This window comes from Globicephala melas, chromosome 19 (assembly GCF_963455315.2).
Source record: "Globicephala melas chromosome 19, mGloMel1.2, whole genome shotgun sequence".
Classification (NCBI taxonomy): domain Eukaryota; kingdom Metazoa; phylum Chordata; class Mammalia; order Artiodactyla; family Delphinidae; genus Globicephala; species Globicephala melas.
The window spans coordinates 6,144,393-6,154,669 of NC_083332.1; the positions used below are offsets into that span (position 1 = coordinate 6,144,393).

General features: G+C 54.1%; 4 non-coding genes and 1 pseudogene across 4 annotated transcripts; all 5 read left to right on the forward strand.

Moving 5' to 3' along the window:
* Positions 1-3,529: 3,529 nt before the first annotated feature.
* On the forward strand, positions 3,530-9,812 carry LOC115849020 (uncharacterized; annotated as a pseudogene).
* Positions 5,478-5,568, forward strand: LOC115849095 (small nucleolar RNA SNORD88). The gene has a single exon (XR_004037882.1). It is a non-coding gene; the product is annotated as a small nucleolar RNA SNORD88 (small nucleolar RNA).
* Positions 6,909-7,004, forward strand: LOC115849098 (small nucleolar RNA SNORD88). Its single transcript, XR_004037884.1, has one exon. It is a non-coding gene; the product is annotated as a small nucleolar RNA SNORD88 (small nucleolar RNA).
* On the forward strand, positions 7,904-7,992 carry LOC115849099 (small nucleolar RNA SNORD88). Its single transcript, XR_004037885.1, has one exon. It is a non-coding gene; the product is annotated as a small nucleolar RNA SNORD88 (small nucleolar RNA).
* On the forward strand, positions 8,382-8,473 carry LOC115849097 (small nucleolar RNA SNORD88). Its single transcript, XR_004037883.1, has one exon. It is a non-coding gene; the product is annotated as a small nucleolar RNA SNORD88 (small nucleolar RNA).
* Positions 9,813-10,277: the final 465 nt, after the last annotated feature.

The following is a 10,277-nucleotide window of genomic DNA, read 5'->3' on the forward strand; positions in this document are numbered from 1 at the left end:
GACGCGCAGGCTCAGCGGCCATGGCTCACAGGCCCAGCCGCTCCGTGGCATGTGGGATCTTCCCGGACCGGGGCACGAACCCGTGTCCCCTGCATCGGCAGGCGGACTCTCAACCACTGCGCCACCAGGGAAGCCCAAAAGCCTGTGGTTTTAGACATCAACATTGCCTGGTTAAACACCAAGTCTGGCCCTCCCAATGTCCTCCACCAAGACATTGTCAGGAGCCTGTTTTCCTGCCTGTGAGCAGAGGCTCATGGAGGTGAAAGCAAGTGGGAAAGTAAGGAACAGGACCCTGGCAGCCACACAACTATGGGCAGGGGTCCTCACGCACCTGATGGCCGGCCTCCTAACACCCGTACTCACACAGGAACCAGCATGATACTGGGTATCCTCTTCTACCTGATGCAGGCCCATGAGTTCCTGCAAGAAGGCATGACCTACAAGCTGGGCTGCAGCTTCTACCTGGCGTGGATTGGCGTCTTCCTCTTCCTGATAACTGGTCTGCGCTGGGGTGGGGTTGGGTTTGGGGTTTGGGCATGCGTTCGAGGATGCAGATGGGGGCAGGGTGGGATAGGGTTTGGGATGGGAAGGGGACTGTGGACTGGGAGGACTGGGTTGAGTAGGGAGATGGGACTGGGGATAGGCCTAGGGCTGGATGTAGGGGCGGGGTCGGGTTTGAATTTGGGAATGGGTTGGGGACAGTGTAGAGAGTGGTGCTGGGTTTGGGGACAGTGTAGGGGCTGGGGCTGAGTTTGGGTTTAGACATGCATTTGGGGACATGACAGGAGGTGTAGCTGGGCTTGGAGAAAGGACTGGGGTCAGGCTGGGGCTGGTGAACTCTGCGCCTCACCCCCTTTGCTCTCTTCCTTCCCCCAGGTTTCTTTTCCTATCTGAACTACATGAATTTCTGGTCTCTCCTGGCGATCCAGGCCATCTGGACTTAAGACATGAGAATGTCCCCACCTCAGGCCTGCTCCCACGGCTCCCTGCCAAGCACCTGACAACCCTGCTCTCTAGCCCCCTCAGTCCCCTCTGAAACACCCCCCCAACTCAGATTAATAATCTGTATTTTCAAATAATCTGCGTTTTTCACTCAGAACATTCTTTTAAGTTCAGTGCCTTATAAGTGTTCCCTGGAAATGCCACGCCTCTCTGGGGCCATCCCTTGAGCCCTCTGGGGTACAGGGATAGGTGAGGGAGAGAGTCGGGAGGGAAAGAGACAGGAGGTGTCAGCAAACAGGCTGGCTCCTGGTTCCTGGCATACAGATGGTGCTCAATCAGTGTGTGTTGAATAGCCGATTCTCTCCAAGCTCTTTGGGCTTCATCCTTCACTTTTGTGACCCCCGATAATTTGCCCCCCCTGAGGTTAATTCTCCTTGCACCCACACTTCACCTCTTGCCTTTGCCAGCACCTCCTGCCACCATTCCCTTCCTCCTCCCCCAGCCCAATTCAGCTCTATTCCTTTTTTTAACTTAATTTATTTTTCTATAGTATCCCATTCCCTCTCTATTTATTTATTTATTTATTTGCGTTACGCGGGCCTCTCACTGTTGTGGCCTCTCCCGTTGCGGAGCACAGGCTCCGGACGCGCCGGCTCAGCGGCCATGGCTCATGGGCCCAGCCACTCCGCGGCATGTGGGATCTTCCTGGACCAGGGCACAAACGCGTGTCCCCTGCATCGGCAGGTGGACTCTCAACCACTGCGCCACCAGGGAAGCCCTCTATTTATTTATTTTAAAGGCTGTTATACGTAGCCAATTTTTGCATATGGTTTGGAGGATAATGACAGTACAGTTGTTCCCCGGTATCCGGAGGGAATTGGTTCCAGGACCCGCCCCTTGGATAACGCAATCGGGGAATGCTCAAGTCCCCTATATAAAATTGCAGAGTATTTTCATGTAACCTATGCTCATCCTCCTGTACATTTTAAATCATCTCTAGATTACTTATAATATGTAATACAATGTAATTGCTATGTAAATAGTTATAAATATAATGTAAATGCTATGCAAATAGTTGCTGGGACACACAGCAAATTCAAGTTTCGGTTTTGGGAACTTTCTGGAGCTATTTTTTTACCCCAATTTTTTCGATCCGTGGTTGGTTGAAATCGTGTATGTGGAAACTGTGGATACAGAAAGCCAATTGTACCTTAATCTAGTTAGAGTTTAGTCCATGTTCTCATTAAGTGTTGTTACAATAACTCTTCCTCTTGTCTACCACAAAAGGCTCTCCAATGTGTTCGTTTTTAACAAAAAGTGAGCTGCAACTATGTGCCAGATGTGGGGTCTACAGGACTGACCCAACTGGACACAAATCCTAGTCTTTAAGGAATTGACAATTCAGCAGGGAGCCAAAAAGAAAAAAAAACATGCCCACAAATAGATATGTTAGGAGATAAGAGCTATGAAGAAAAATAACAGAGGGTAAGGGAGACCAGTGTGGAAAGGAGAGGTCTGTTGTATAGAGCAGACGGGTGAGGGCTCTACGCTAAGGTGACATCTGAGCAGAAACAGGACTGAAGAGAGGAAGAGAGTTATGGGGATTGATCGGGGGAAAGAGTTCCAGGCAGAGGAATCAGCAAATGCAAAGGTCCTGGGGTAGACATGTCCTTGGCAGCTTCCAGGAAGACCAGGGAGGCCAATGTGCTAGTGTAGCCCTGAGCAAGGGAGAGAGAGGAAGGAAATGAGGGGAGAAAGGGAACAGGGACCAGGTCACTCTGGGCCTTGTGGGTCACAGTGAGGACTTTGCATTCCTCTGAGGGGAGCAGGAATCAGTGAAGGAAATGTGTCACTTACGTGCAGAGTTTAGGTCTCTTACTTCAGACCACAGGCTTCACGGAGGAGTCTCCTCACTAGAAGGAAGAAAACAACCCCAATGACCCGGGGAACCAGCTAAACAAAGCGTGTTCTAGTCACACAAGGGAATTGCTTAAGGAATGAGGTCACTCTGTGTCCGATGGGGAGAGACTACTTATGAGACTACTGGAGTTAAAAAAAAAACAAGCATCTTTACCCATAACGTCTGTGTGTATATCATAAAGTAAAAAGTCCACACCAACTTGTTGACAATGGCGACTCTGGACAGTGGCTTTGAAGTAGAAAAGTTTCATTTAATATCTTTGAAAATAACTTTTACAATCATGTCAGTTGAAAGACACTCCTCAGATCTCCAGGCGAGTGCGGGCCTCCAATACCCTGCTCCCTCGACCCAGGAGTCGGGCCTTCCAGCCCCAGAGTCCAGCCTCTGGCCCCGCCTCTCACTGCGCAGGCTCGGCCTCTAACTCTGCGCCACGCAGACCCTTTCCCGGAACGCCCCCTTGTCAATCTCCTCACTGGCCCCGCCTCCCACCCTGCGCCTGGGACTGCGTCTGAGTCGGCCCCGCCCCTGCAGCCATGGCTCGCGCCACTGCCGCGCTGGCAATTCCTTCTGGCCCCTCCCACACTTGGGGTCCTTCCCCTTCACCGCCCGCCTCTTGTGCTGTTCACAGAATTGCCTGACTCTCATGATAGGAAAAAGGGCCCGAATATTTCCTTGATCTCTTTTCCTCCGCCTCCAGGGACAATGTATCATCGCCTGTTCGGAAGTATTCTGGAGGAAACAGGCAGTATTTCCTTCCCCAAGCACCAAAGTGGGGTTTCCGACACCGGTGAATATGCTGGATGCCTCGGGGCGGAGCCCGACCTGGGGCCGGGGGGCGGGCCGTGCCAGCGGCGCGCGCAATAAAGCGGAAGGTGCAGCAGCTCGCACACGCGGTGGAGAAAGTGAGGGTTGGGTGAGAGTTCTTTGCATTTTGGCTCCTTTTTTTTTTTTTCGCGGGAGGGCGTGCGTTGGGACCTGGGTCGAGCGTGTCGTGTGTGCGCGGGGCTGCCGCGGGGACGGCCACGCTGTGGCGTGGACGGGGTCAGGGCCTTTGTAAGGGCCTGGCACCCGCGCTCCGAGGCGAGCCTGAGTGCTCTCTGCGGGGCGGGCAGTGGCGACCGGAGAGGGTGGTGGCTCTTTGGGGGTTCTCGGGGGGTGGGAGAGGAGCAGTCCCGCCGAAGCGAACTGGGGACACCAGAAGTAGTCCTCCTTTGTCTTCACTGCAGCCTGGCTGCGCCATTTCTGTTGCCCACGTCGCAGGGCTCCGCCATTTTGTCCATTTCGGGGTGGGGGTGGCTTGTGACCTTGAGCTTTTTTTTCTGATGTTTTCCACACCTGTGCTAGCTACACGTACTTTCCTTCGGAAATCGTTCTTGTGTATTCCCATTTCATGTGGCTGGCGTTTTTGTGCAACGTAGAACAGAGACTATGGGGCAGGTAGAGACAATCTCAAGGGTTCCTGAGGAAGAAGTGCGAGTGGGGTCTCTAAGTGAATTACTGGGTTGTGTCTGAGAACCAGATAGGAGTAGTTTTAGGAGAAAGCAAATGGGGCCTTCGTTCACTTTCAGGAATCATTCTGACACGGTCACTTAAATATCAGTTTCGTGATCACTCAGAACATCAGAGTTTTGTGTTAAACGTTAGTTCTGGGCTAACCGGACTTTTGTGGACATCGTTTCCCTGACTCCCGAGGAATACTACGCCCCTGCCAGGGAGATCCAGCCCAGGAGCAGCTAGCTGATTTTCTCTCCCCACCACAGCCCAGCAAGAATCCTCTCTAGCTGAGTTTCTCCCTTCAGTCAACCATCTAGAAAACCGTTGACTTTATCCTAACTGTTGCCATGTCACAAGTGGAAGGATATTCATCCATTCATCATTGGAGCGCGCCCCCTTTTGCCATTGTCCCATGTATTCCTTTTTCGCGCCTTTTTCTTTTTTTTTTTACTTGTTAAAATCCTCAAACATGCAGGGAAATAGACATGTTTGACAGAACATTTCCCCATGTTTACTTTTGTGTCCTTCACGTTTTGAAAGTAAATTTCTTGGTTCATCCAAAACAGTTAACACTGTGTCTCTAAAGTAACATTTTTCTATTTAATGACACTGCTGTAGTCGTCCTCAGTGAGATAATTCCTTAATGAGGCCATCTCCTATCTGCTCTGTGTCCATAGTTCCCAAGTCATCTCCAAAATGTCCTCCACGGTTGATTTGTTCAAAAATGGTCGTGTTTAAGGGGCTCTGGTCATTGTTTACGCTGCTTGTATTTTAGGTTTCTCTTTTCCTCTTCATTTACCCCAACAGTTTCTTTCAAGGGATTTGCATCTGAGCTTTAATTGTTTAGGGTCAGTAGCAGGTATAGCCAATGCTGGAAATCTGCAAAACTAGGCAAGGGGGTTAGCAGGTTCTCTCCATGTAATGGGTTTGAGGACAGTCCCTTGTGGGGACTGGGGAGTGACACTGGGGAGGTGAGGGCATTTTGGTGTCACCACAGGGAAGGCTGTGGGCATTTGTACGTTCGATGGATTTTGTGTTTTCCAGTCTCTAAGCACTGTTAGCTTGCTTGGCCTCTGTCCCTGAAGGTGAGTGGCCTTGGGACCTGGTTGCAGAGGGACTGGAGCTCCCATGATGTCTAGCACTGGGCTCCGATCACCCCTGAGGACACAGTGCCCCCCAGGACCTTTGACACCTGGGGGTCTGAGGGGCCCTGGTTTTGATGTTCTTTGGACCCCCAGACTGTTTCTTCCCCTACCCTCACCAGATCCTTCTTGTGTTACAGGTGTGTCTTCAAGCTGAGGGCCCACCCACCTTGGTAAGAACCCTTGCTCCCAGTCCCTGACCCACCCAGGTCTAAAATATCTCACCCTCACTTGGGGTGACTTCACATCAGATATCTCTGGGACCTAATTTTATATGCCAGCAATCATGCAAATCCCAGCTCTGCTGTTCTTGGGCTTAGGGATGTTAGTCAAGTGCTTGGTCTCCTGAGCCTCAGTTTCTGTGTCTGTAGAGTGGGCACAACACATCAAAGGTAAGGGTTGAATATGACAGGGATATATGGGCTGTAGAAGAGGAAAATATTTAGTCACTTTTTGGTGTCCGTGGGGGAGTGGTTCCAGGGCCCCGTGGATATGGAGGGCCCAATGTATGTTTTGGGGTTTCAGGGAAGAGGACTAATCAGAAATCTAATTTTCAAACTCGGCAGAAGAAAAGAAACAGAAGGGCTCGAAGCATTAACGCTGCAGGACAGTGGGGGTGGTTTGTAGACTAAATACAGTGTACCTTTCAGCAAAGATTAGGCAGCTTCCCATGCATCATGTATATGTAAACTGGTAGAGTTGTTAAGGTTACTCTCAATTTATACAGTACTTGTCAGAGAACATGGTATATCTGGAGAATGTTTCCTAAATGTTTCACAGATGTTTCAAAGAGCTAAGTAAATCATCAGATGGGCATGGGTATGTGTGTTACCCAAAAAGAAACAAGTGTTCCCAGCTCTAGGAGGGTTTTTTCCTCTGTTCAGTGAGGTCTGGGCCTAAATCTATATTCCCATTAATAAGAATGACTTGATACTGATACAGGTATGTCTTCACCTGTATTTAGATTACTTTCTCAATACATAATGTGGAGAACTGGAAGTGTAGCCTGTGGGGTTCTTAGAGGTTTAGATTCTCGCCAACAGGTACCTTAGGGGGCGTGGAGCCGCGTCCTGTGAAGGGTTAGCTCAGAATGCAGACCATCTGAGCATCCTTCTGGGGGGCTGTTCTCTTCATCTGAGGTGTCCTCTGCAGAGCTCTGAAGGTCTGCTGTGGGCTGAGGGAATTTCTGGGATAATGTGGAGTAGAGAGAGTGTCGCTTGGGCAGCGATACGTGAGGGGGGTGAGAAGAGGGAGCGCTGACAGCAGGACAGGGAAGCCCTAAGGGATGTGTAACATCCGTCGATGTCTGAGGCACTGCTGGCCAGCAGAACTGGCAAGGTGGAAATGTTCTATTCTGCATTGCCCAGTCCGGGGGCAGCGGAGTTGGGGTGTGGGGTTTGAGGACACTGGGACCCCCATGATGTCCAGCACTGGGCTCTGATCTCTGTTGAGGACACAGTGCCCCCCGGGACCTTTGACACCCGGGGGTCTGAGTGGGGGGGTCCCGTCTCTGGGGAGGGACGGATGGGGGCCATGGTTGCCCTGCACCCTATAACCTCTCCATCCCCCATCCCTTCCTGTCTGCAGGTGGTTCCCCCAGGAGTTGAGCAGCCCTCGGTAAGAACAGAAGAGACTCCCCTTACTATTAATGCTGTAATAATCATATTAAACTTATTATATTATAAATTTATTGTTAATACAATTTATAGAGTATGGTAATATTAGCGTAATAAGGACAGGTGCTGAGCACTTAGTCTGAGCCAGGCCGCATTCCTAAGCACTAGATTCAGTTAATCGTCACAGTAACCCCATTCTTTGAAATGGGTGCAGTTCTGTCCGTGTTTCACAGGTGAGATGGAGGCGCATAGAGGTTGTGGTTTGCCCACACTCGTCTCCTTGTGGTGGGGAGGGGCCTTATTTCTGCAGCCTCCATCCATGTTCGGGTGCAACAGGGTGATGGGGGCTTTCTCTGTACCCCCCGCCTTCTTCCCTACAGTTGATACAGGACCAGCGAGGTTGGTTTGGTCCCCGGTTCTGCCACTTTTGACCTTAGGGCGTGATTTGTCTGCGCGGATCGGGCTGAGGGGTAGGCGCCCTGGTGTGTGTGCTGTGGGCCCCCCCACCCCAGCAAGGGCCCAGCCCCTCCTGGGCTCGTAGAGATGCCTCAGCTGGTACTGCTGGGGATCACCGGGATCACCGAGCGCCAGCCTTGTGCCGCCCCCCCCCCCCCCGCCCCCGAGTGCTGCCCTGAGCTCTGTGGCATCCGCTGCAGAGATGGGGGTGGGGCGTGTTAGAGGAGGTGGCTGCGGGAGGGGCGGGGATGAGAAACAGGCCAGCCCGCGGTGGGGGGGGCATGGTTTGCAGTGAGATGTGCTCAGTTGGTGCCTGAAGGGGCTGTGCTTGGTGACCCCTGTGATGTCCAGTGCAGGGCTCTGCTCTGTGACAACACGGTGCTACCCCGGGACCTTTGACCCCCGGGGGTGGGAAGGGTCCCTGGCTCTGGGGACAGATGGGTGGGGATCGTGGTTGCCCTGCACCCCACCGCCTGCTCTTCCCCCCTCCCTGTCTGCAGGCAGTTCCTCCAGGAGGCCAGCAGTTCCACCAGGCCTCTCGGTGAGGACAAGTTCTTACTAATACCATAATTATATTAAATTTACAGTTACAAAGTGGAGAGATTATGGTAATGGTATATGTCCAGGCAAAGGCTGAACACTAAACTTTAAACCAGGCACAGTCCTACGCACTAAATTCCTTTAATCTTCACAGTAACCCCGTGATGGGAGCGCAGTGGGTGGTGTAAGGGGAAGCTGGTACAGGAGCGGCTTGGGGTGGGGTTTGCGGGGAGACATCCAGTATGAGGGCTCCTGAAGGGGCCACGCTTGGGGCCCCCATGATGTGCAGCACTGGGCTCTGATCTCCCGTGAGGACACAGTGCCACCCCGGGACCTTTGACACCTGGGGGTCTGAGGGGCTCCCCACTGTGGGGAGAGGCTAGGGGCTTGTGACTGTTTCCCCGCCCAATGCCCCTCTGTGTCCTTCCCGCAGCTCCCGTGGCCATGGCAGGGCAGGGCGACCGCTACTACACGTACACCGGGCTCCTGGCCATCGCCCGGCGCTTCCGGCAGAACCCCAACGAGCTCATGATCACCTGGATCCTGCGGGTGTATGACCAGGGCGGCCTGGCCCTGGCCCTGGATTCCAGGGAGTTGGTGATGCTGGGCGACCTGACCGGCGATGCCCATCTTCAACTACCGCTGCAAGGCCCTGCGGGGTGACGGCAAGACGCTGCTGGCCTGGCGCCAGCGGTGGGAGTCCTTCTGCACTTGGAGGGCACCGAGCTGCCCTTCCGACCCTGGACCACCATGGAGGAGGGCATCCAGCTGGTGCGAGAGCTGGGCATGCTCGACTGGATCTACCACGAGCCGCCGCGCTCCCAGAGCGGCTGGTGCCCGAGGACGTTGCCCTTCACGCAGGGCCTGCAGCGGCGCCTGCGGGCGGCCACGCCCTCCGAGCTGTGCTGGTCGGCCTGCTGGTCAAGGGCATGACGGTGCTGGAGGCGGTGATGGTGATCCAGACCGTCGCTGATGTGGGCCTGCTCTGGCACCAGAGCCAGCCGGGCTGCGCCAGGCTCATGCTGGGGCCCAACCCGACGCGCAACGACCTCGTGGGCTGGCTGCTGAGCCGCGGCATGCCCAAGGAGCGGGTGGACAGGCAGCCCCCCAAGGCCCTGGAGCTGTACATCCAAGAGGCCAGGCGCAGCCACACCCGCGACGCGTTCGGGCAGGGAGAGGAGCAGCCCCCGTGCCCGCCGGACCGACCAAGCCTGTGGGCGGAGCCACCCGTGCGCCACGACTAGGCCTCCCGGGGCAAGGAGGCAAGGAGCAGGACATCAGAGGGGAGACGCAAAGCCTTGGTCGGCTCCAGCCGGTGTTCAGGGAGCCCCAAAGAGGGGTGTCCTTGCCCCCAGCCCACCCCGTGGGCGTCACCAGCCAGAGCTGGTGGAGAACAGGCAGCTGGCTGATAGCTGCTGTTGCTGGATGCCAGGCAGTGTGTTACGTTTCAGTCTGCTACACTTTGGCCTGATGGGCATGGTGGGTGGACCCCGCCGCTGTGTCACGTGGGCTTCTGAAGCACTACAGGCCAAGCGGGAGACCCCGCAGCCCACGCCATGAAAGCACCTTGAAGCTTGTACCCTTTCTCTTAAGCCTTTTTTTAATGCAATATTTTTACCTGTTAACTTCATACAGCACTTGGGTTTTATGGTTGCTCGTTTCCCCTTTTGCCAAGGTTTTTCTATTAAGTTTTTTTTGCAATGCCTTTCTCCTTTAAACTTGAATTTTGCACTTTGCTTGCCTGCGAAGGGGGCGGCCAGTCCCTTCCAGCTTCTGTAGCTGTGTGTGTGGCTGGTACCTTTGGGCGAGGGATGCTGGGGCCAAGAATCCCAGCTGTGAGGATGGACAGCCCTGGCAGGCGGTACCAGGCACCCATTAAGTAGCCTACACGTCACTGCATGTGAGCTGCGGCGTCTGACTGGGTCCAGGTGTGGAGCTGGAGCCAGAACCCTCCCCGGGTGAGGATGGAGGGAGTTGCATGGCAGCCCTAGCGAGGCCCCGCCACCTCCATGACCCTCCCAGCAGTCTGCTGAGGAGGGGTCTAGGCTCACAGCTGCGGTGGCGGCTGGAGCTTCCTTTGAGTCTAACATGCATCTGGAAGCAAGAGGCCGCACCACTGCAATTCCAGCCCCGCCCCCCAAGCAGGACCAAGAAGTGAGGTGCAGA